Here is a 22,695-nt window from a genome sequence, read left to right on the forward strand (position 1 = left end):
GCTTTAACCATAAAACCTCTCACCAATAAAACAATACAAACCTGAAAAGCCAGTAGATGCAGCGCAGATTAAGTCAGGACTAAATTCTTTCCCCCCTTAAAACATTAAAATATTTCCAAACCTTTTCAAACAGATGTGAATTCAGCAAAGATTAAAAACTTTTCCTTCTTTTAGTAATTATTTTAATACCAATCATTGTATTTTATTTTCTCTCCCAGTGTGGAATGTGTAATCCTAATTGTAGGCCCATCGGCGTTTGCTGTAACATCCTCAATCAATTTGACAATAGCATGCATGTCCTCTGAAATGTGTGCAGCCAACCTTTCACCATGCAACCCAGCAGCTGACTGTGTAGTAACCCCATGGGAGGACTGGCACAGCTGCAACAGACAGACCAGCTGGGGCCAAGTCAAACAGAGGAGACACTACTGAGCAGTGTGACAGGGAATATTCTGCTGACTGTAACCCACCCTCCCTGGGTTATGCTATAGTGATTTATGGTGAATGGGTATTGACACAGTCAGGATTTCACCATACTCCACTTCACTGCATTAAGAACATGTGGCTCCTGTGGATCCGCCACACGGAAGCCCCAGAAATTTTTATCCATAACATTTTTGCATAGAGAGTTAATTTTTCTATTTATTTTTTTGTTGTGTCTTTCGCTCTGTCGCATCACGGTTTGTTAGGAATGTACTGTAGGCCTATTCCTTCCATTGAGAATCTGTATCTTTTGTATAGTGAATCCTCAGAGAATGCCAGTGGTTTAATTTAGTCTCTAAATAATCTCCACCCTGAAAAAACACCCCCAAGCTCTATGGTATCCTGCAGGAACGGAGAAGCCTTTTTCCAAGGAGGTGGTTGTTCAAAGGGCGATGCTGTTATATGCTACTATTCGACAGCCTGAACGTAACCTGCCCTGGACCAGGTTAGCCATGCAGTGCAAGTTACCATGGAAATACTATCAAATTTAAAGTAAGTCAGCTTTGTGATATGGAAAACCCAAGGTTAAAATTTAAGTTAGCTTGCTGACCTCATAGTTGTGCTTCGTAGTACACTCCTCAGGTCGAAAGACACCAGTATACTCAAAACTCAAAAACTCAAACAACAATTTTTGAACAAGAGACAAACAAAAAGTTGTGATGTTTTGAGTTCCTACACTGCAGCGTGTGCAAGCCCCCAACGCGAACTGTTCTCAAGCAGTTTGCAATTTCGCAGACCTCCCCTTCTGCAGTTAGTCCATCCAAATGTCACATGGTTGGTTGTGTCATGGTTGACAGGCCGAGGGCAGAGTTCAACTTTATTTTCCGGTTCATCTGATCACTGCACTGTCACATAGGTTGTGTCTAGATGGGATACAGATTTCATGAAGTGGTCTCATATTCACTAGGTTCACCACAATAGAAGAATTAAATTGTGCCTTATTCGTCCTTCCTGGAGGAAAGTTTGACTTTATTTGTAAGCCAAACTAAGGATAAATCATTTGGACAGGAAGGTAGTCAAATAAAAGATGGAGAACTAGTAGCAATGCTAGGTAGCTAGCTAGCCAATGTTACCTTGTTAGTTTCCCCATCTTTCATAGGTAGTTTCCTCATCTTTTATGTGGCTAACTTGCTATCCAAAATGATTTATTCTTAGTTTGACAAATGAGATCAAAATTTCCTAGATTTAATTCTTCTGTTATAACAGACCTATTGGATAGGACATCCATCCATCCATCCATCCATCATCTAAGCCCGCTTATTGTGGGCAGAGTCACGGGGGTGCTGCTGATTGGACATCAGTCCTGAAATCTCCTGTACCCATCTTGACACAAAGCTAAATATCATTGTCATGACTGGAATACTTTGAGATGAATGCTTTTGAACAAAAAGTTGCTGAAATCGTGGAAAGATATTGTCATCTTTATGATCGATTACGCAGAGATTTGAAAGACAACAAAATGCGTTAAAATTCCTGGCACAAAATTTCCATGGAGTCAGATAACAGTCAACAGAGACTGTTTAGCAAAGTATCTCTGGTGTCAGTGATCCTCAGTTGTGCAAAGCAACTTGGAAAAATCTGCACAAGTTTGTCTGCCTCTCAGGGGCGTGGAATGACATAAAATGAATAACATAGTTTGTTTTGAGTATACTGACCATACTGACCATGGTGCTTGGTGACGTGTCATGTTTTAAAAGTTTGCTTTTCGTTTGGAGCATACTGCCTACTTAAACGTACATGTGCTGTTATTTGCTTCTTAAGTCTCTGCTACATTTAGTTACTTGCATTGTGGATGGTGCAACCACTCAAGACATGAAAACCATCATTTTAAGCTAATGATTTGATCTCAAACAAAAAAACTAACAATGGAGTGAAATGCTCATATTTTGTGTTATGAGGGAGTAAGACAGTTGTACTAAGTTCATTAAGCATTTGTAAGTTATATTCTTCTATACATATTTAGTATTTACCACTATTTATGCAAAAGTATAAACAAAGCATGTAGAAATTAAAGCGTCATTTGCAGTGTGCCAGCTGAGGTTAGCTGGATAACTGCACTGCAGTAAAACCCAGAACATGCAGAAATCAATGTTTTTATGCTTAAATGGTTTGTGCTGAACTAACTAACAGAAATTAGTTTTGGCTTAAGTTATTTGAATATACTTTATAAAAAATGCATTAGATTAACAATAGAAAGTTAAGTTTAATTAACCATTCTAGAAAAATTGTTCTGAATAGCTAATTTATAGATGTGTTTACATATCATATTGTGTTATAATAGCATTGAATCTGTAGTAAGTACATTTCCACATTAATATGAAGGAAAAGATTGTTTATACTTAACACTACAGGTTAAGTGTACAAAATATTTTTAGTGCAAGGTGTTTCCAGAATTTTTAAAAATCAATTTCTTTACATATGTTCTCTGAACATATTTATTTTTATTTTTATGAAAAGAACCAAATAAAACACAATTAAGCACAACACAATTAGTTGCTTTAGCATAATAGCAATTTGTACAGTTGACAGGGTAGATTTCATTGTGCACACTTATCCTTTCCTGTTTATTGCACACACCAACAGTAGTGGTGTCCGAAGTTGTAATATCTAGTCAATTGTACTCTGAATAATAAAAGTTGTACTACAGTAATCTATTTAGTTTAAAAAATAAAAAATGTATATTGAACTAACATGAAAATTTAGTGCCAAGAGTAAGCACATTGGAGTGCATTAGGTTTTACAGTGTAGAATACATTCAATTTATATTGGTATCAAATATTGAAAGCAAGCTTATATTTTGGTGTTTTATTAAGTACGCTCAATTAAATAGTTATTCTGGGGGCCAGAAGCCATTAGGCACCCTATTATTTTAGTGTGGTTTATTTTTCTTCTTAAAATAAATTAAAGTCACTACTATATCACAGAGGTCTTTAGCTGTCCACAAATTAACATTAGAATATAGTACATTACCCCCTTAATCACAGAACATACACACAACAAACTTGGCAAACACTTTAATTTCTACTCATTCATATACCTGCACGTCATTTGCCCCTAGTACTAGCTTCTTGCAGCTAAATTTGTTATTTTTCATTTAAATTCTACCATCTTGCTCTTTCATTTCCTGGAACAAACCGAGCTTTCCAATCCATCTGGTGAATAGAAAGATTTTATTTTCTCAGTCACAGCCACACAACTGCTGGACAAGCTTCAGGAAGCAGAAACAATAACTCTTTACGACCTATGTTATTTATATGACAGGCAGTTGGGCATTTTCGTTCTAAATTATTGTTTTTAATGTTAATGTTTTAATGTTTTAATTAATTGATCATTAATAATATTATTAGCATTAATGATGACTTAATAAAGTCATCATTAATGCCTGCTATTAACATCATCTAGCAGTCAAATGTAACAAGTTTTTTTTTTAAATATGTAGAATTAAAGAGAACCAGAGGTGAGCTGTTTAATGCTATTTTAATTTTAATTTAAAATTCTGTAGAGTAAATATCAGACCTACAAAAGCATATGACAGTGTTGCCTGAAACCAAATATTTTCTAATCATAACATCCTGATAAATCGAATGGGTAGGGACGCATATGTAACAGTCGAGAGGACCTAACGCGTTACCACAGTTAAAAGAACGGGAGATTAATTTTCGGCGAACTCCAGTGAGCTCCGTGTATTCAGCCTATCCCTCTGTAATGAACAGATCACATAGCCTACCTTATTTAGAGAACAATATACATCCACAATTATTTTTATTAGACCCTGTGAGGCTCTGTGCATTTTATTATATAAAAACCAACTTCCAAACTATTGTGCATTTATCGTTATTGATATTAAACTTACATTTGGAAATGTTAAAATAGGTAAATATAGCATAAAGTATGGATTATATTTGTTATGTTATTAAATATGTTATATTTAAACGCATATCACCGCACGAAATCGATGCCCATGCCGTATTATAAAAACAATAGCCTATATGTAAATAACTAGATTAGTGGATAATGAAATGCTAAACATTAATCAATGGAATATACCTGCACAGCAGTTAGATCAGCTCTAAGTTTTGGCCGTTTTAGTTTTAAGTTTAAATTTATTTTATTTCACATTGTTTTAAAGTTTGCAATATTTTAGTCCTATTCAAAAATGAACTCGTCATTTTGACTTTAATAGTTTTAAAGCTGCTTATAAAAAAGTGTGTCTTAAACATTGACCAATTTTGCAGCCCTCAACAGCTTACTTTTTTTCAAAAATTTTACGATGGCCATGGAATGACTTTGTTAAATTATCCCTTATGGCAAACTGACAGCATTGAGAAAAAAACAATAAAACAAAACAAACAAAAAAAAAAAACAATAAAACAAAACAAAAATACTCAATTTCCTTGCTAAAGTTTAAGGAGACATTATTATAGGCTACTAATAGAAAACATGTCCGCACTCATCTTCGGTAAATCCCATTGTTTGCTATGTGACTAAAATATATCTATTACTATTACCCGAACAACTGACAACAATTCGGTGGCACCACATTTATTCATTCTAATCGCATGGTCCCAGATGTCATAATAATTGGCCTTTTTTTTTTTTTTTGCATATGCCCACATTTATGTTCAACCGTGCCGATTTTTAACGTAAGACAAGAAACAGAAATTTTCACTTGCCCAATAATGAGTATACAAAGGAGTAGCTCTTTGGGGAAAAAAGCAACACTATACCAATGAGAAGATAAAAATGAATACTAATAATACATATAGAAACGAGCCTTCACCCTGAGCCTAAAGAATGTGTGTTCTGTTTATGGTATTTTAGTACTAGATTGTGAATAAAGTAGGCTATGCGACAAAATAGCCAAGCCATTTTAAAAATGGCATTTCAAGTTAAAGGTTACAATTTCCTATCCAGGCTCAACAACAGACTTGAACCATTGGTTTCAGTTTCTTTTCAATGTAGCCTAAGTAAGACTGTGGATTGTGAACTCCCCGTGAAAAGGTGGAGTCGAGCAAGAATAGCAAAAGCCTGTCCCATCCATTTTGTGGAATGCGCTATTTCATCGACCATTTATAGCTACCCAAGATGGCCGCCACCCCATTTGTGAATCATCAGTTCTTCTCTGCGTTGCTGGTGAGACGGGTTCGCATGGTGGTCGACCTATATATAGGACACTCAAGTTCAGTCGATTTATTGTCGTGTATCCTGTCACCGACAACTGAAACTTAAATGCGGCCGATGAGGAAACAGGTCACAATGATTTTCAGAAGTAGCCCGCCTCTAAGGTGCATTTATTTCATGACAGATTTTTTTGTCATGAATCGTAACTTTGATGTCCACCCTGATGTTATATTGCTCGCAATCGAGTCTAATGTACCTTAACCTTTCCCTTCGAACATGCTCACAAATTAACGGTAAACACTTTAAATTTCATTGCGTAATGATACAATAAATTCGTAAAAGGAAAAGGCATAAATATATTCATAACTGATGCATTTATTTACCCTACACAGTTCGTAGTGATATTAAATAAGACTATGTGCTAGTGGCTTAATGCCGGACAGGGCAAACTCACTGACATACGATTCCTTAATTTGGGACTAGAATGGGCACCTCAAAATTTGGCTACAACTTATAATGCAAGAATGTCTTTTGCGCCTATGTATGTATCTAACGCTTGATAAATGTAACATGGTCAATAAGTTAATGTACAATGCGGCGCCATGTGCAATTCAGTCCTGTACCACCTCCAAAAGAAACGTAGCAATGCGATAACCTTTGCGGAAAATATTTTGAAAAAATCAGTAAAAATCTATTCCGGGAATAATTTTCGGGTATAAGGCTTTATATTTATTTACAATTAATCATACATCATACATCATAAAAGATATGTTATTAAAAATGATTTTGGAGTGTGTTTGTAGCGGGAATTGAATGCTAGGTGGCCAAAAAACGATGTCCCCGTGACCCCATCTGTATAAATGTTGCAGCTGTTACAGTTATGCCCCTCTGCGTTGCTGTAAAAAAAAAAACGTACTTTTTTTACAACTATATGTCTACAGAATGCCATCTAAAGAGAAAATGAGAGGGTTGCTACCCATGGATGCCATGGAGAGAGCTTCTGATTGTGAGATCAGGGTTGAAAACTATATGTAGTGTCTATATAAAACAATTTACATGTAGGGTCATTTTGGGGAGACCTGAGACATTTTGGCATTCAATATTTATTAAAGAAATTAATTTTACTCATCAATGTGTTTGACTTTTTGCATTCATACAGTGTTTAATGGCAAATGTGTTCAGCTAATTTGCTTGCTGTGTTGACACAGCCTCGTCTTCAACCTCAAGTGATTAATGGAAAAGAAACAGCCACCTGGTCACAGGCATTTGTAAAAAGCACGCACCAGAGTAGACTATTTGCTTTGTAAAAGCTTACCTGGGTGTTAAAAAACAAACAAAAGCAGCTTTCCTCTTTGATTTGAACTTTACCACAACTCAATCAACTGCAAAAATTCAAAAATTGCTTGTGCTTCAATGTTTATGCAGTCTTTTTTCATGAATAATGCCCCATGCAACACAATCTGAGGATGTGGCTGGTCTCACCACTGGAAATGTGTTTCCTTGATTAACATTAGTATGCACAGAAAAAAACACGTGTCTACACATTATGTGGTGTTTAATTTACTGTTACAATTATTTCACACCTCCAACATGTTACAGTCATATTGACTAGGTGGTATGAAGGTAACATCGGACTGTGTGCACTTTGGTTTTAATTGCATCCGACTCAATTAAATTATGAATGTAATTGTAATTGTTAATGACTACTGACACGGAAAAGCTGTTTGAAGTAGGCTAAAATGTCATAGTGCTAGGCTAAATATATTCAGAATAAATGAGCAAAATCCAATATCTGTTACATTTATAGCAACTCTCATCTGTGTATGGATGTATGCATACAGATTAGATTAACTGTTTGTGATGTCTCCTGCCAATTAAATAATTGTGATTATCGATATATAAAGCATTTGAATCTTCATTATTAATTATTATTATATTATTGAGTAGTAGCATTAGCAGTTACAGACAAAAGCAACAATACCAACGAGAGTAATTATAATTATACTAATTATACAGAAATAAATTAATGCATCATATTGTTTTCTATGAATCATGCATTCTCAAAAATGACCGGAAACAGTCTTTCCTTTAATTTCCACATATGTATGTAGCCATGCACATTAGGCAAAACCTGTAAATATATTGTGAATACAAAATATATGCATAATATGCCACGTATAATGTATAATAAGTCAATATTTAATTTTTACTTGATTAATACATTGATCAGTTTGCTGTTTAGGGTGCCAACTGCGCGCAAGAAAACATTTTTTAGTATATAGATTTTTTTATTGTTAGATTAGCATTATTATATGTTGCAGATATTGCAAAATGTCTGCATAAACATATTCAGTTATATATTTAAATTACGTTAAACATACCTATACTGTTAAAGACTTTAATATAAATGTTCCAAGGCATGGCCAGATTTACAAATGAATTCTGCAGGCCTAATATTATCTCACCTAATGACATAACATTGGATTTTCAATGCGACGTTTATTTAACAGCAGCGAATACTAAAGTACACAGGGCCGCAGAACGTTATATGAGTGAGTTATCTGTAACTATAATTTGGCTTCCGCAAAAAATGAACTTTATAATATTTATTATCTCCGCGGTAAAATTTCGACCATCGTTAATTTTGCCTCCAGCCTGTTGTAAAATACATTCACCGTAACCTTCAGCTAATATTTGTGAAAATGTTCAGCCAGTTCCTATTTCGTGCGACGTTAATTGTGCGTCTGAATTATTCACTGGAGAAAATGTCATGATCTCTTTCGCGATTTAACGAATCGGCTTTTCCGCTATTTTCATTTTTTCCCCGTCATTTCAGAAGTTCGCACTAAATTTTTACATACATCCAGTTACAAAACAATCTATGTATACACCAATTGTAATACTGCCAATTCAAAGACAGTGTGTGTGTGTGTGTGCGTGTGTTTGTGCGCGCAAGTGCGTGAGTGTGCTTGTATGTGGATATTTTACCATAATTTTCATTTAATAAAACTGGCATGAAAGCCAGCCACCTGGATGTAGCTTAATTATTACACGAAACGTCTCCCCCTTTGTCAAAGCAAAAAACAAAATGATGATCTGTTTATATTTTTTGTGTTTCTCACTAATGTGGAAAATGCAGTTAAATTAGCCTTCTAGTCAAAAAAGGTTAACTCATTTACTCACCTAATACCATGCGATTAAGGAAATATTTTCCTCCATCTGAGAATTTAAATAATTATTTTGGTGTTGCAGTCCAGGTATGTTTTAAGTAGTTTAGTATGATAATACAGAATCTAATTTTTTACCCTTGATTATTTTTTTTTTTCAAGGAAGGAGTAACCGTGGTTTGTACAACTGTTAGCACCAAACAGTGGTTATAACTTGTCTCATCATTTCCATAATCTCTAAATTGTGCTGGTATTGTATGACTCTAATTCCACTCTTATCCCAAGCATATGGGAATTAGTGTGTAGCAGGCCTTGACTATTCTAAATAGTCAAGGCATACTATTGAAATTTTATTAAAACACTAAAATACATATTTCACAGAAATGCATGCATAAAACATATAAATTCATAATTTGTTTTTCAATAGCCTAAATATATTATATTAAAGCAGATAATAGATTTAGCCAATTTAATATAATGCAAATAACTCATATGAAATAAATACTACATCATTGTGAATTGTGGAAAAAGACACATTAGATCACACTTGACTGCTTATTTGTATTTGAGGCTAATTTAACCCAAGGAGAACAAATAAAAATAAGTAAATGGAGACTATATAACCTGATTTAAAAACAGCAACTGAACAGGAATATACATGTATGCCACTACATTCATTTCTGGTTAAGAATTTATTATGCTATATATTGCTGATCAGGGTCATTTATGTAAGCTAAGCATCTCAAAATGGAAAGAGCATTTAAGCTTATGGGCTATTTACATTCAGTTCATCTGCCCATTTTCTGTAGAGCCCGCAAACACACAAAACACAGAGAAACAGCATGCAAAGCTGCGTTTCTTCTTATTGTGTGTGTGTGCATGTGTGCGTGTGTCTTTGTGTGTGTGTATGTGTGTGCGCGCGCGCTTGTGTTTGTGTGTACATGCAGGTGTGTGTACCACATTTGGTTTCCACACTTGCCTCATGCTTTGTCTCAAAGACCATTGCACATTTTGCCAAAAAAAGGCAATTTATCATTTTGATATAATGATGTTACTAAATTGATATAACCTGCATAGCTTTGTTGTACAATCATACATAATCGCATCATTTACACTAAACTACATTAGTTTTAAAAAAATTCTGGAAGCATCAAATCATTTTCAGAAAACAATTAAATTATTCAGGAAAATACGACATAATGCACCAATACATGCCTCCTTATTTCGCCCCAAACCTAACAGACACTGCATATAACCATTCTGAACTCGTCCTTCATTCCATGGGCTAAATGTGAAGATTACATCAGGTAAGACACTATAGCAGGTGGCACTACGAGTGTAGCCTTGTGCTAAAATGACATATTCCGTCTTTCGGATGAGACATTAAACCGAGGTCCTGACTCACTGTGGTCATTAAATATCTCATGACACTTACCGCAAAGAGTAGGGGGTTCCCCAGTGTCCTGGCTAAATTCCAAACCTGGCTCTCGCAAACTTGCCACCTAATCATCCCCTGATTTAATTGGCTAAAAAAATGTTCTTTCCCTCTCCACCTTCGCTAATGTGTGGTGAGCGTTCTGGCGCAAAATGGCTGCTGTGCATCACCCAGGTGGGTACAACACATTGGTGGTAAGTGAGGTGAGTTCCCCTTCATCACTGTAAAGCACTTTGAGCGTTCGGAGAAGTGCTATATAAATGCAATGATTCATTCATTCATTCATTCACATATGAACATGTTCTGAAAGGATTTCTTTTAACAAAATGTCACACTAACACCAATCAATTATTATAGGTTTACAGGGTTGATAGGGTTAAAAAACACATTCCGTCCCTGGGTGGGCTCGAACCACCAACCTTTCGGTTAACAGCCGAACGCGCTAACCGATTGCGCCACAGAGACAGCTGCGCAGCAGTAGTTGCAATATACCTACAAAGATTGTCCGTAAAGATTCTCCACACGATGAATCTATTTTTCACATATATATATTTTTTTTTTCAAAGACATATTATAGCCTTTGTATCCAAATAGGCTTTGATATACAGTATATCTTAAAGGGGGCTGGTGAGTACAAAACTACCCCACACATAAATACCATAGAAGGTCAATACATGAACATCTTTGTTGAATAACCGTCAAACCAGATTCTGTCCAAGGATCATCTTTTTAAAAAATGTGCTACAAAATGCAAGTAAAAAACAAAATCATTAAAGAAAGGTTAGTGGGTAAGTGAGCTTATCAGAGACAAAGCCTAAACTATTAGTTTATAAGGCTATACATTGTATGGGGTAAAGAACTGCAACAGCATTACACTGTTCTTAGTATTTGCATGATGTAATTAGGTCTTGCTGGGAATATCCTTCATGGATTAATGAATCAGTGGCGATCACAGATTCCTACTAATATAGCTCCATTTTGATCAAGGCAGATGCATGTTGGGATTGTGTGACGTCACCTACTGGAGCTCTATAGTGGTAGACACTATTGTCTCTGACCACTACTACCCTAAACCCTTATTTATACACATACCTGTGTGCATCCATGCATTCTCCTTCTAAATTTGAATTATGCAGTCAACAGCCATTTCCTTAGCCTTCTTTTCTTGATTTTCACTCATCCTTCTGCATTACTGGAATATATAACAATGTTAAACACTACAAATAAGCATTTGCATATCATAACAGAAAATGTTATGATCTGTATGAAAACAAAAAACATACAAAACCAAAAACACCTACCCATCTATATATAGGCCTCATTGTAACAATACTGAATTGTGTATTGTGCATAATTATGTATTGTAATGTCCCTCTAGTTTGAAAATGGACCAATCAGCTTGCACTAACGATAACTCGATTTTATGATAATTTCCTTTTACATTAACTTGAGGTGAAATTAATAATCAATTTTTGTAGGAGTTTTCGTTTTTGAACAAAATATTGTAGTTTCACTCCACCGGAGTGGCAGCCTAACTGCTCCACTGAAAGTGAATTTGTTCAGCGGTTAGAGCAGCTGCCTCTCCCCTAGAGACCAAGATTCAAGCCTCCCCAGATCCCAGCTGTTACGCTGGTGTCTGAAGTGGAGGCGTGGCCTTGATGGACAGGGCAGTGCCCCACAAGTGTGGCAACATGAGTGGCATGCGAGCGTGAGGGCACACTCATGTGGAGGGTGGTGAGACTTATAACTGCACCGCCAACAGTGAATTTATTTTAGTGCAGTCATTTGTGCAGCCGAATTACATCAATTTACTGAGACATTGAGAAGTAACAAAACTAGTAAATGGAATCTTTGCCACATTCGCAAGCATTTTGCGGGGACAAAATTCCTACAAACATATTTTCTTAAAATGACACGTTAGATTTAGAGTTATCCCTTTAACGGACATGGTAGGCATATAGCCTAACAAGATATAAGTAGAGGCATATGCTACATACATGTTCCACAGAATCCACGTCCCGTTTCACTCATTACACTAATGACGTTGCTATACTCTATATATATAGAATATACTGATGGTCAATATCTGTGGTTTCCCGTTCGTAAATGGGGATATCAAAATCACAAACTAAACTGTAGTGTTTCGGATTCTCCGGTTCAAAGCCTAGTTGATAAAACGTAGGTTGCATATTCCGATAACATATCTATCAATTCAGATTTTTCATTTAATTTAAGACATTGGACCACATACGGACCAGAGATTAATGCATTCTCGGCTAAATGTACATGTTTGCCTTGTAGGCCTAGGCTAAATGTCATGTCTGTATATCGACGATGCTTCTTACTCACATGCAAACAAATAAACATACAAATAAATAAATAGGCCTAACACTCCTGCTTGCTTTAATAATTCCGTTGCTGCGCTGAGGATTATATGTCATAAGTCATTATATCACACAAATGCACACAGTAGCTACTTCAAGGCCTTCCACATCTTTATGAAATATGATGAACAGCCCAATTCCGCCTGGTCAGTGAAAATAAACGTTTAAGTAAGCGAGTTTGTAGGCTATAAGATATAATAAGAAACAATAGCAACAATTAAGGTCGGATTCATTTGAAATGTGCAAACATGCTGACACCGTCCTAAACCGTTATTTTGAAAACTAATCTGTTTTAGATAGTAAGCCTATACTGTACAACCAATGTTTCAGCAATCTATATAGCTATCAAAATTCATTTAAGAAAACATATTTCAATTGCGACTTGTTTAATAGAGTTTGGTGTCACTCCCTAACTTTAGGCCTACATAATAAAATGGCTATCAATTCACATGTATCCAAGACGAAAAAGCAAGACACTAAACTTAAAAATAAATAAAAAACCACTAACTAAAACTGATAATTTGCAGTCTTACCGAACTGCTCGTGCAGGTTGTAGCTAGCCGAACTGCTCCACTATACGTTTTTGACAACTAGGCCTAGTGGACTTAAGCAAATTGCTCTGGATAAGAGCGTCTACTAAATGTTTCAGTGTCCATATAAATGCAGCCTGCAACTCAGGCTGTTTTTTTGTCATTGCTCCAGCACTACTGAGGTTGCATAGTGCACCGGCCTATGTCGCCCATTTTGCCTACGATCCTGCCTGCGTTTTGGTGGGCTATGCGAAAAATAGAAACATGAAACACTCACACTTTCACAGTTGAAATAATATATAACTTTAAAATTATTACATTTTAAGAATGAGGTATTTACGTAAGAGTACAAAGTTATATTATGAGTGGCGCCAGAGCACCCAGATATGAACCAAAACAAGTCTTAAGCAAAACTTATGAACAACATATTCAATGTACATGTCTAATGCAACTAACGTTAACTACTAAAACCCTCCTGCATGCAGTGCTCGGTCCGGACGTGCTCAGAATGACAAAACTAGGCAATCATTAAGATATACTTTTGCTAAGCCACATAAACACAATTGACAGATAATATATCACATAATACATCAGATAATTATATATAGGCCTCCTGAAGTTTTGTTGTAAGCGTATATCCTTTGTACCGCTACGTACGGTACAAAGGAAATAAAATTAATTTCACTTAAATGTTGGCGTTCTTCAATTTCTCAATTTACCTCAACAACCGTAGGCGTGGGGCGGAGGATGGTAGCAGCAGAGCGGTTTTTTTCTTCTGCATAAAACCGTTATCACTTGGCAACATTCTTGTTCTCACTGTTCAAACCGAGACGACAACTAACATCTTAACATCTTTCCATCAAAGTGGGACTGAACCCTACATCCAAGTTTGCACAATAAAAACGCTCCTCCTCTTAAATATTACTTAATCTTTCAGTGGCCTTCAAATCCCCTCTGCAGACATGTACAGGCGTTCAGCTCAAAAGGCAACAACATATGTGGCACATCCCGAGCAGTCTCCTCTACAGTGAAACGGAAAAAAACAAGGGAATGGTGCAAATAGATCCCAGCATGATCATCCATAATACTGTTAAAACAGAATAAACCAGAAAAGGGGCATATAACTCTACAGACAACACACACACCCAACAGGCCAACATACAGTCTTGGAACCTATTTGCCCACATCACCTCCAATATTTTAAGCAATGAAAGTGCCAGTATAAAAATACTACACAAAACTCAAATCAAGATCACTTGCACATTGCACAATTGCAATGATTTTTTTAGTACTAGCACATTTGGCAACCATTTTCAGTGACTCAGGGGTATTCATTAAGAGGCATAGTTGCATTTCCCTCTCTTTTATCTGTAAGGTCTTGTTCCTGGACATGTACAATATGTTTAGCCAGAGATTACAATGTATGACCTAGACGATAAACATGAATTATAGATTTCAGATTATGCCGAATATGTGACCAAAATATGTGAGAAAGTCTGAAACACTGAAATAATATATTCAGCTGGTAGCTAGGAGGGAACAAGCAGATTGGATGTTATCTTTTTACTGGGTACTGTTGTTGAGTTCTTACACCCATTGAAACGATATTGAGTTGGAACCCAACCAGTTTAGTCCAAAAACGTTTTAGTCTATTTTATCAATTTATTTTTGCCAACTTCTATTCCATATGGTAGTAAAAGTGTCATAACAGTCCCTGTTTTATATGGATATGAACTAAATCAATTTAAATATATGGGTATGAACAAGAACTGGACCACACATTTTTGCTGGTAAACAAAAAATAAATAAATCTATAATCAATTATGAACTTCAATTAATTTAAAGTAGAACTCTGGTCAAAAATAAACTATTATGTGACTATATTGAATAAATATGCTTATGATGGTGATTCATGCATTCACTTACAAAATTGAGCTTTGTGATTTACACCATGTAAGCCGAGAACTGAAACCTTGTCCTTTTTTCAAAGACACAAACCCAGCCTTACAAGCCCCCCTTATTGGGGCTAAGTCTGCTGTATAATGACTGATAAATTAATAAACATACAGATATATCAAAGGAACTGACAGCAAAATGGTTGTGACTCAAAATTAGAGTCCCAGTGGATAATAGTGCAGTCTATGCACATATTATATATTTATCTTGTGGGCCCCATGATTATGCCCCATTGCACCAACTATCTTTATGATGACCCATTGATCAATATATAAACCATGTCTTTGTAATATGTTTACATTTCTGAACTCATTCATATGTTTTTTTGCATGTAACTTCAAAAAACTATAGGCTCTTAACCTGAGGTGCCCCCTTCAGTGTGACAGAGCTGGGCATACAAATATGGTCAATAGCTTAAATAAATGCAAGTTACAGCCTACTTTAATTTGAATTTGTTTTATTTTCACATATGTGTACATATATAAGTAGTGACACAAAACACATCAAGAGAGTCAAGAACTAGGACTACTCTTTGTTAATAAACGATAATGTGTATCCTTAAGACTCGTTGCATAGCATATTCGTTACCTCTCGCATAGTACGTATTGCTTCAAATGTGAATTAGGCGAGAAGAGTGCGTTTGAAAACATAACACTCCAGGCACAGCAGACACCGTCACCCGGTGTTCCAGTTCAGTGCCTGCTCCTCCTAGCAATACAAGCTGAATTTTCAATTCAATCCGTCACGTCACCCCAGAGTCCCTTGTCACGTGTTGTAGTGTCGGAGGTCACTGCACGACCATAATGGAGGAATTGGATTTTTTGCTGAAAGGTCTCCAAAATTAGACAAACCTGGTAAACATGACGTGACAGTGGTCACAATTACGAGGTAGCATGCCATCTGCAGTTTTTATTCGCCTATACCATTCCGACGACACCTTAGGTAAGTGCCCTTTCGCGTATCGCCTTTGTGTATGGGGAGATTTCCTGTCCCTGCCCACTCATAAATAATACGTCCTCAGAGGACATATATCAAATCTATTCGCCGCGTAGCCTATGTTTTCTCTTCACCGAAACATTGAGGCGGAACTGGGCTACGGATGATGATTTCAGTTTCCTATGACAGGTTCATATTTTATGATAACACAGTAATTACGGTTCATAAACCAGGTAAATTTTACCAGAGCTTGCTAACGGTAAGTTATTTAATTCCGAAATTGACTATTTGAATGAACATGTTGTCTTAACTAAACAAACAGCCTACAATTTACCTTTATGCAGTTAGATTAGCTACATAGGCTAACCTAACTGCGAGAAAAAGGAGGAAACACGTTATTTCAACACGGCGACAATGCTATTGACAAAGTGTCAATGCATTTACTTTACTACAAGCTTAGTGCCTCTGTCAACTGGCGCTAGTCCTTTGTTTTCGTGAAAATCTCTTGTACGCTGGGGGTTGTAGGCTAGTGGGCGACGTCACACACGTCTGTCGAACAGCGTTTTGTTCTAGCGCAGAAGAGAATTAAGCTTTCATTATCGTGGACGGGTCTTTCGAAATATTTGCCATGAACTACCAGACTTCTTGGGCTTAGCCGTTTACACCCGTGTTTTAATAAAGAGGAGGATCCTCAGTACAGGCAGAAAACATAAGCAGTTGTAATTTTTTTCTCCCTGATATATTTCACGACATCTTACTTGCGATAGTGACGTAGCCTACATTTGCTCTGTAACATATACTACAGCAAAATAAATTTAAAAAACAGTAGCCTATCGGCTAGTGTTTGCATGGAACCTTGTTAATTTAATTTATGTTTTAAATAGTCCAGACCCTTGTGGTCCATAGTTCATACTGGAGAGAATTAGACATTGTAGGTCGTCTAATTACAATAAACCTTTCGGCTACGACTTTGAAAGATGCAACCAGTGGAAACTGACTAGTTAACTATATACAAAATAATTGTTCTGCAATAATTATTTTAAAAAAACTTATTTTAGCAGTAATCAGGTTGTACAAAATTGCATGCCCTAGTCATCACAAAAGCAAACACGTGACTCCCGAGTTCCATTCAGTCCCCCATCTATGAATGACCACATTAGGGTCTTTGGTCTGTCTAAGGAAGAAAGGTTACTGTACCTACTGTAACATACGTCATTAACTCAGGGGTTCCCAACCTTGGTCCTGGAGAACCCTCATGCATGCAGTTCTTTCATTTTGTGCTGCAAGATTTAAACAGTGCAGTTTTTGCTGGCTTTGGCATGTATTCATCACTATTTCTCCTTTACTTTGCAAATACGTTTTACACATATCTTCCCAAACTCAGTTTGGTGTTTAGATTTTGTGATTGCTGGCCAAACTGTGTTTGTGAGGAAAAATGCTATTTTTTGCATTTCATTGTAAGTCATACTTAATGAAAGATGTTGATTGAATCCCCGTATTTGTCACCAAACTTTTTCTAAATAAAAACAGTTAATTACAATTAAGGTATCAGCAGGGGTTCTTAAGAACCAGGGTTGGAAACCTCTGCTTTAGATCATGCTTTAAATATTCAACTTAACTGATTTAAAATGAAAATATGTCTTGTCATTCAAGCTGCTGAAGCACAGGAATCAAGATACCTTAAGCAAGGAGGTTATCTTTGATTTGACATTTGTTGCTTTGTTAGACAATTTTACTGTAACATGCAGGTGTCCATCAGTAGAATGTATTTCTGTGCTCTTGCCCTTCAGTTTAAAAATGGATTTTAGCACAGCATTGCAGTGAATTCCACGATAATTTCAAAGCAAGTTGTTAACCAAGACACTCATTCGTACAATCAGACATTTTCAGGCAAATCAGTTAGTTATAGGCCTTAATCTTAATTATTACAACCAAACTTAGTCACCAGACAACTGGTTTCTTTTTTTTTTGTGTTTGTGTCATTGAAAAATGCCTGTGGCATGTGTTTTGCTTGTTATTTTTCATTGTTGAACCAGAACCAAAACTTATCAACAAAGGTTTGCTGAAGCAGAGCCCTATAATAAACAGCCTTCAGACTGGGAAAAGGATGCTGAACATCTTCAAGTTGGTAAATGTATCTTTTTTTCTGTGGTAAGCAAAATATGGCCTGTATATGAATACATTCCTTGAATAGATTAAACTTGACACAGAGAGTATGGATGTAGTCTACGTGCATTTTACAATGAATACCAGGTGTGACTAGCATTTTTAAATAAGACACTGGCCTATAATTCTCATGAATACTGCAAAAGTTGCCTTTATTGTAATATACATATCACACTACTGACATGCAACTTTGTCTTCCAGAATGCCTGAAGTGATTTTAAAAATTCAAGGTAGAGGTAAGTAAATTTTAGACTAAGTGGACCATTTGTTCAAAAGCTATTTTTAAACTAAATATTCAAAAAGTATATATATATATAAGTTTTCTCCAAAGATGTACAGCCTTTTGTCAAATTGTGTCAAAATTGTGTGTGATGAACTTAAATTGTGTACATACTGCTGCATCACCACTGTCCCTTCGCATACAATATGCAGTTTTAATACAACAGTTAAAAACATTAAATGGCTTATTACATCTTTTAATATTACAATAATTAAATTTCCCCTATCTATATGGAGATTTAAAAGTATATATTAAATTTGTTTTCTCAGTCTTTATTTTTCCTTTTTTTTTTTGAATGATTCTGCAATTGATAGCTTGTGTTAACTGCATCTTAAGTACCATATCCTTGTGTATCCTTGTACTGTACATATGACAGCTCAGGGAGGCTGGAGTGTTGGCTAAATTTGTTCTGATTTGCAAACAATTTTTTTTTTTAATTCATAAGTGTTACTCTTAAATACCACTGGTTTCTTGTATCAGAAACATTATATAATGTACATGAGGATAATGAGCCATCCTACTTAATTATTTACAACGCTGAGATATGAAAGTGTTATACGTATATTTTAAATGTTCTGTGCTTATAAGTGAATTAATAATATTACTTTTACAGACTGGTGACATAACTTCTGAGGAAATTCATTTTGATTGCACTATAGTACTACTCCAGGTATTCCTTAATTTTATTACATAATGTAGGCCTGTACCTCTTTTGAAAAAATAAACTGACTGTTCATTCCATTCCATGTAGATGCAATTTCTGAAGTTAGAGGTTTCTGGCTTACATAAATTCAGTCATTAGTTATGGCAGCATGTTTTTACATATTTCCTGACATTCAATCATTAAATTAAAATTAACAACAAAAATGTTAAAATATATATTATGTAACCAATTTATTCATTGTTTAGGATTTTATTTATTTTTGTTTTATTTCATATTCTCATTATATAAATTATTTACTGAAGAGTAGAGATTTTGGTTTGATTTTTTTTACTTTGAAAATGTTCATGAAATATCAATTTGTTGTGTATTATTTCAAGCAATAACTCCAGAGGTATATGACTATGTTATATGTAGGCCTATAAGTACAGAATTGGACTGAACCTGGACTTCTTTGAGTTAATGACTACATCAGTGCAAGTTATTAGCCTACTTGCGTTTTTCTTTTGTATTGAAATTGTTTCTTATACATTTTGTCATGGTAGACAGTCACCTTTAAGCTCCGTCCAAGAGGATAGTGCTCTAGAAACGTTGATAAATAATGATACTAAAAGTAGCAGTAGATCTTTCAACACATTACAGTAATCTGTAATTTAAAACAGTGTGGCTGTATATGACTCGTGAAATTTAATCGCAGTTTAAAAATCAAAATGTTAAAAAGAAACACAAAAAGTAAACAATTTGCATGCTGTTGGTTTGTCCTTGATATGCGTAGCACGTTTAGTTACTGTTGGTAACGAAGGTGAGATGTAGGGCCTACCTATGCTTACGGTGAATAATATTACAGTGCCATTCAAAATGCAAGACTAAATTGAAGCCATTGTGTTCTCCCGGGTAACTACTGGCTTGATTTTAGTTTTAAATTATGAATAGCATGGCTATATTCTTTTGAAACAAGAATGTCATATTTTGTGTGTGATATTTCAGTTCATTCTAAACCATGTGTGCTACAGTAAGAAGCCAAATAATGTTCCATTTAAGACTTTCGTTTTGAACTACGTAGACCTGCCTCAGTCATTTTCACCACGATTAAACAATGACAGAAAACCTTGGAAGAAAATGAATGACAAAATATATGTCTGATTTTCTATTTATGCTTTAATTGGTCTTGCACGTCCATTTGACACGCACTTATACTGTATTGCATGCGTTTTTAAAAATTTTATACCAAAGGTATACCAAAGGTAACAACAAAAACTCGATTCAATTTTTTGCGTTATAATGTTACATTTAAACTTATTTTTGTGACGTTTTTAAAATGTAGTCAACTTCTGTAGCCTATTTGGGGGGAACTTTTTATTCCGTGGCACAACAAGCTTTTATGCTTTAGATGTTAACTCTTCTTTCAAAAAAAAAAAAAAAAACAACAACAACAAATTAATAAATAAAAAAGGGCGCAGGCAGCTGTGTGGCTATATGTCCTAGTGTTGTCCTTTGCTTTTCATTGCTTACGGTTGTCCAGGAAGTCGGTAATATCTAACGTTTTACCAAGATGCTTATATTGAAGATTTATTGTGGCATATCTGTGGAAATGTGTAGATCTTCTCAAAGAAGAAAAAAGGAAGAATTCCTCGCACCCTTGGAATCTACACCATAAATGTGGGACATTATGTTTTCTTACTCGTTTGCCGTGGCCCGTGTGCATGTATAGGTTCTAAGACAGTAAGTATTCTCAACAGATATTAACAACTACCCAGTCTGCTCAGTAAGTTTAAAAAACAAAACATATTTAGACTATGTGAACAGTTTATGAGGGTGAACTCTATCGAGAATGAAGCAAATTAAGCATGAAATTCTTCTGCGATTTTTTCGTGTGAAATTATGCGCGCGTGTGTTTTGGGGGAGGGGGGCGGTGGGCTGTGATTGATCTACGCTATTACTGTCTGATGATTGATTTGGCGACACTATATACCCAACATTCAGAATTTTGCAAAACCCTGCTTTGGGTGTTTTCGTATTGTCGTTCTACTGGCCTACAGTTCAAATATGGAGAGTACAATGCAGGAGGGCTCGATACTATTTAATCAGTTTGACTGGAGAAAAGTATTCAAACCCTCTGTTAACAAAATACTCATTAAAACATCAATATTCCGTGATCACCTCGTGCATCCGTGTGTAACCCTTTTCGTTTTTTGCTAAGTTCGTTAATTCCCCGATTTGTCTCAGTTTCTTTTTTTTAAAAAGTTGGTTTGTGGTATTTTGTGCTGGCCTCTTGTTACGCGATTGTATGATAACGTGTTTTACAACGATGTGTGATCAATTGAAACAGAACTGGCTTTACTCTGACTTCTAAGACTTAAGTGAACATGAAAGGAAGTAACTAGACAAAACAACCGTTCGTTATTTGACATTGCAGACTGAAAGCAAACTTGATATGAATTGTGCTCTGTAAATTGATCTCGGTGGGTTCTGAAAAAAGTCAGATACTGGGACAATTAAAATACATACTATCTGCCTTGTAGATGACGTTGTGTCCTTTTTTCATTTCATACCTTGTTTTTAGAACATGTCGTTGCCTTTTTTTGAAATTTTGGGGGGAAAGATGAAAGACGCGGCAACGGCTCCTGAAAGCTACGCTGTCGTAAAGCCCGTACTTGGAACGCCCGGGGAAGCGCCAGTGGAATCTGACTTGGTGCGTGACCCCTCTCTATCTTGTGCTGACGTCCAGCCGACAAAAAGCTTCGCTTGGATTTTTAATTGGGTTGAAAAGCAAAGTGAAAATAATTATAATACAATAATGATGCATCATGCAAAGTTAAAGTGTGTTGATCAAGTCTGTTAAACGATTAAACTTATTTGAAGGATTACAATATTTTAAACCACTCTGCTTTTTTACTTTCATATAAAACGTGTTTTTGGCGTTTTAGGCATGATCACTTTGTTTCATTGTCATGTATTAGTTTAATACATAACAGGGATATCAGTTCTGTAACTTAAATCCACCCATTGTGTCACCGCAATAAAAAGTGACAGCCTCCCGCACACCGCATTGCTACAGCCCAAGTCGAACAATCTTGCTAAAAAAATTGAGACAATCTAAAATATTATTTTTCCTTTAATTCTTTGATCAAACTTATGATAATTCGTCGAAAAATAATCGGTTGATAACGATGTGATCATTAAGTATTGACGTTAGTTTACCAGCCGTTAATTAGCGTAAGCTATCTTAGACGATAAAACGGCAAGTTAATAGACCATTTCATCAGGCACCCCAGCCAATTTCATGATACCTGAAGGGAAAGCGCGATTTCCTCCAATGTGCGTACAGACTATTGGACTCCGGTCGACGAAGTCTGAGGTTGTGCTTTGCTTTGAAGCGGCACTGGCTTCAAAACCCCGGGATTTGTCCCTAACGAAAGAGCGCGAGCTACCATCTCTATCGAGATATGTTATTGGTGATTCACTCGGGGTAGCCTGCACTAGTTAAATATACGATGGTAAGTCATTCGTGTATTTTAAGCCTTGTTTGGGGATTTAAAGGCCACGTTATAACCATAAAGATCGAATTCAGCGTTT

The 22,695-nt window shown here is 35.8% G+C and overlaps 1 long non-coding RNA gene and 1 other non-coding gene across 2 annotated transcripts; one reads left to right on the forward strand and one right to left on the reverse strand.

The window, feature by feature from the left end:
• Positions 1-10,597: 10,597 nt before the first annotated feature.
• On the reverse strand, positions 10,598-10,671 carry trnan-guu. The gene has a single exon. It is a non-coding gene; the product is annotated as a tRNA-Asn (tRNA).
• A 5,190-nt stretch (positions 10,672-15,861) lies between these two features.
• Positions 15,862-21,640, forward strand: LOC118224831. The gene is made up of 3 exons (XR_004764704.1): positions 15,862-16,018; positions 18,049-18,163; positions 18,380-21,640. It is a non-coding gene; the product is annotated as an uncharacterized LOC118224831 (long non-coding RNA).
• Positions 21,641-22,695: the final 1,055 nt, after the last annotated feature.

The sequence above is a fragment of the Anguilla anguilla genome, chromosome 4 (genome assembly GCF_013347855.1).
Source record: "Anguilla anguilla isolate fAngAng1 chromosome 4, fAngAng1.pri, whole genome shotgun sequence".
Lineage (NCBI taxonomy): Eukaryota > Metazoa > Chordata > Actinopteri > Anguilliformes > Anguillidae > Anguilla > Anguilla anguilla.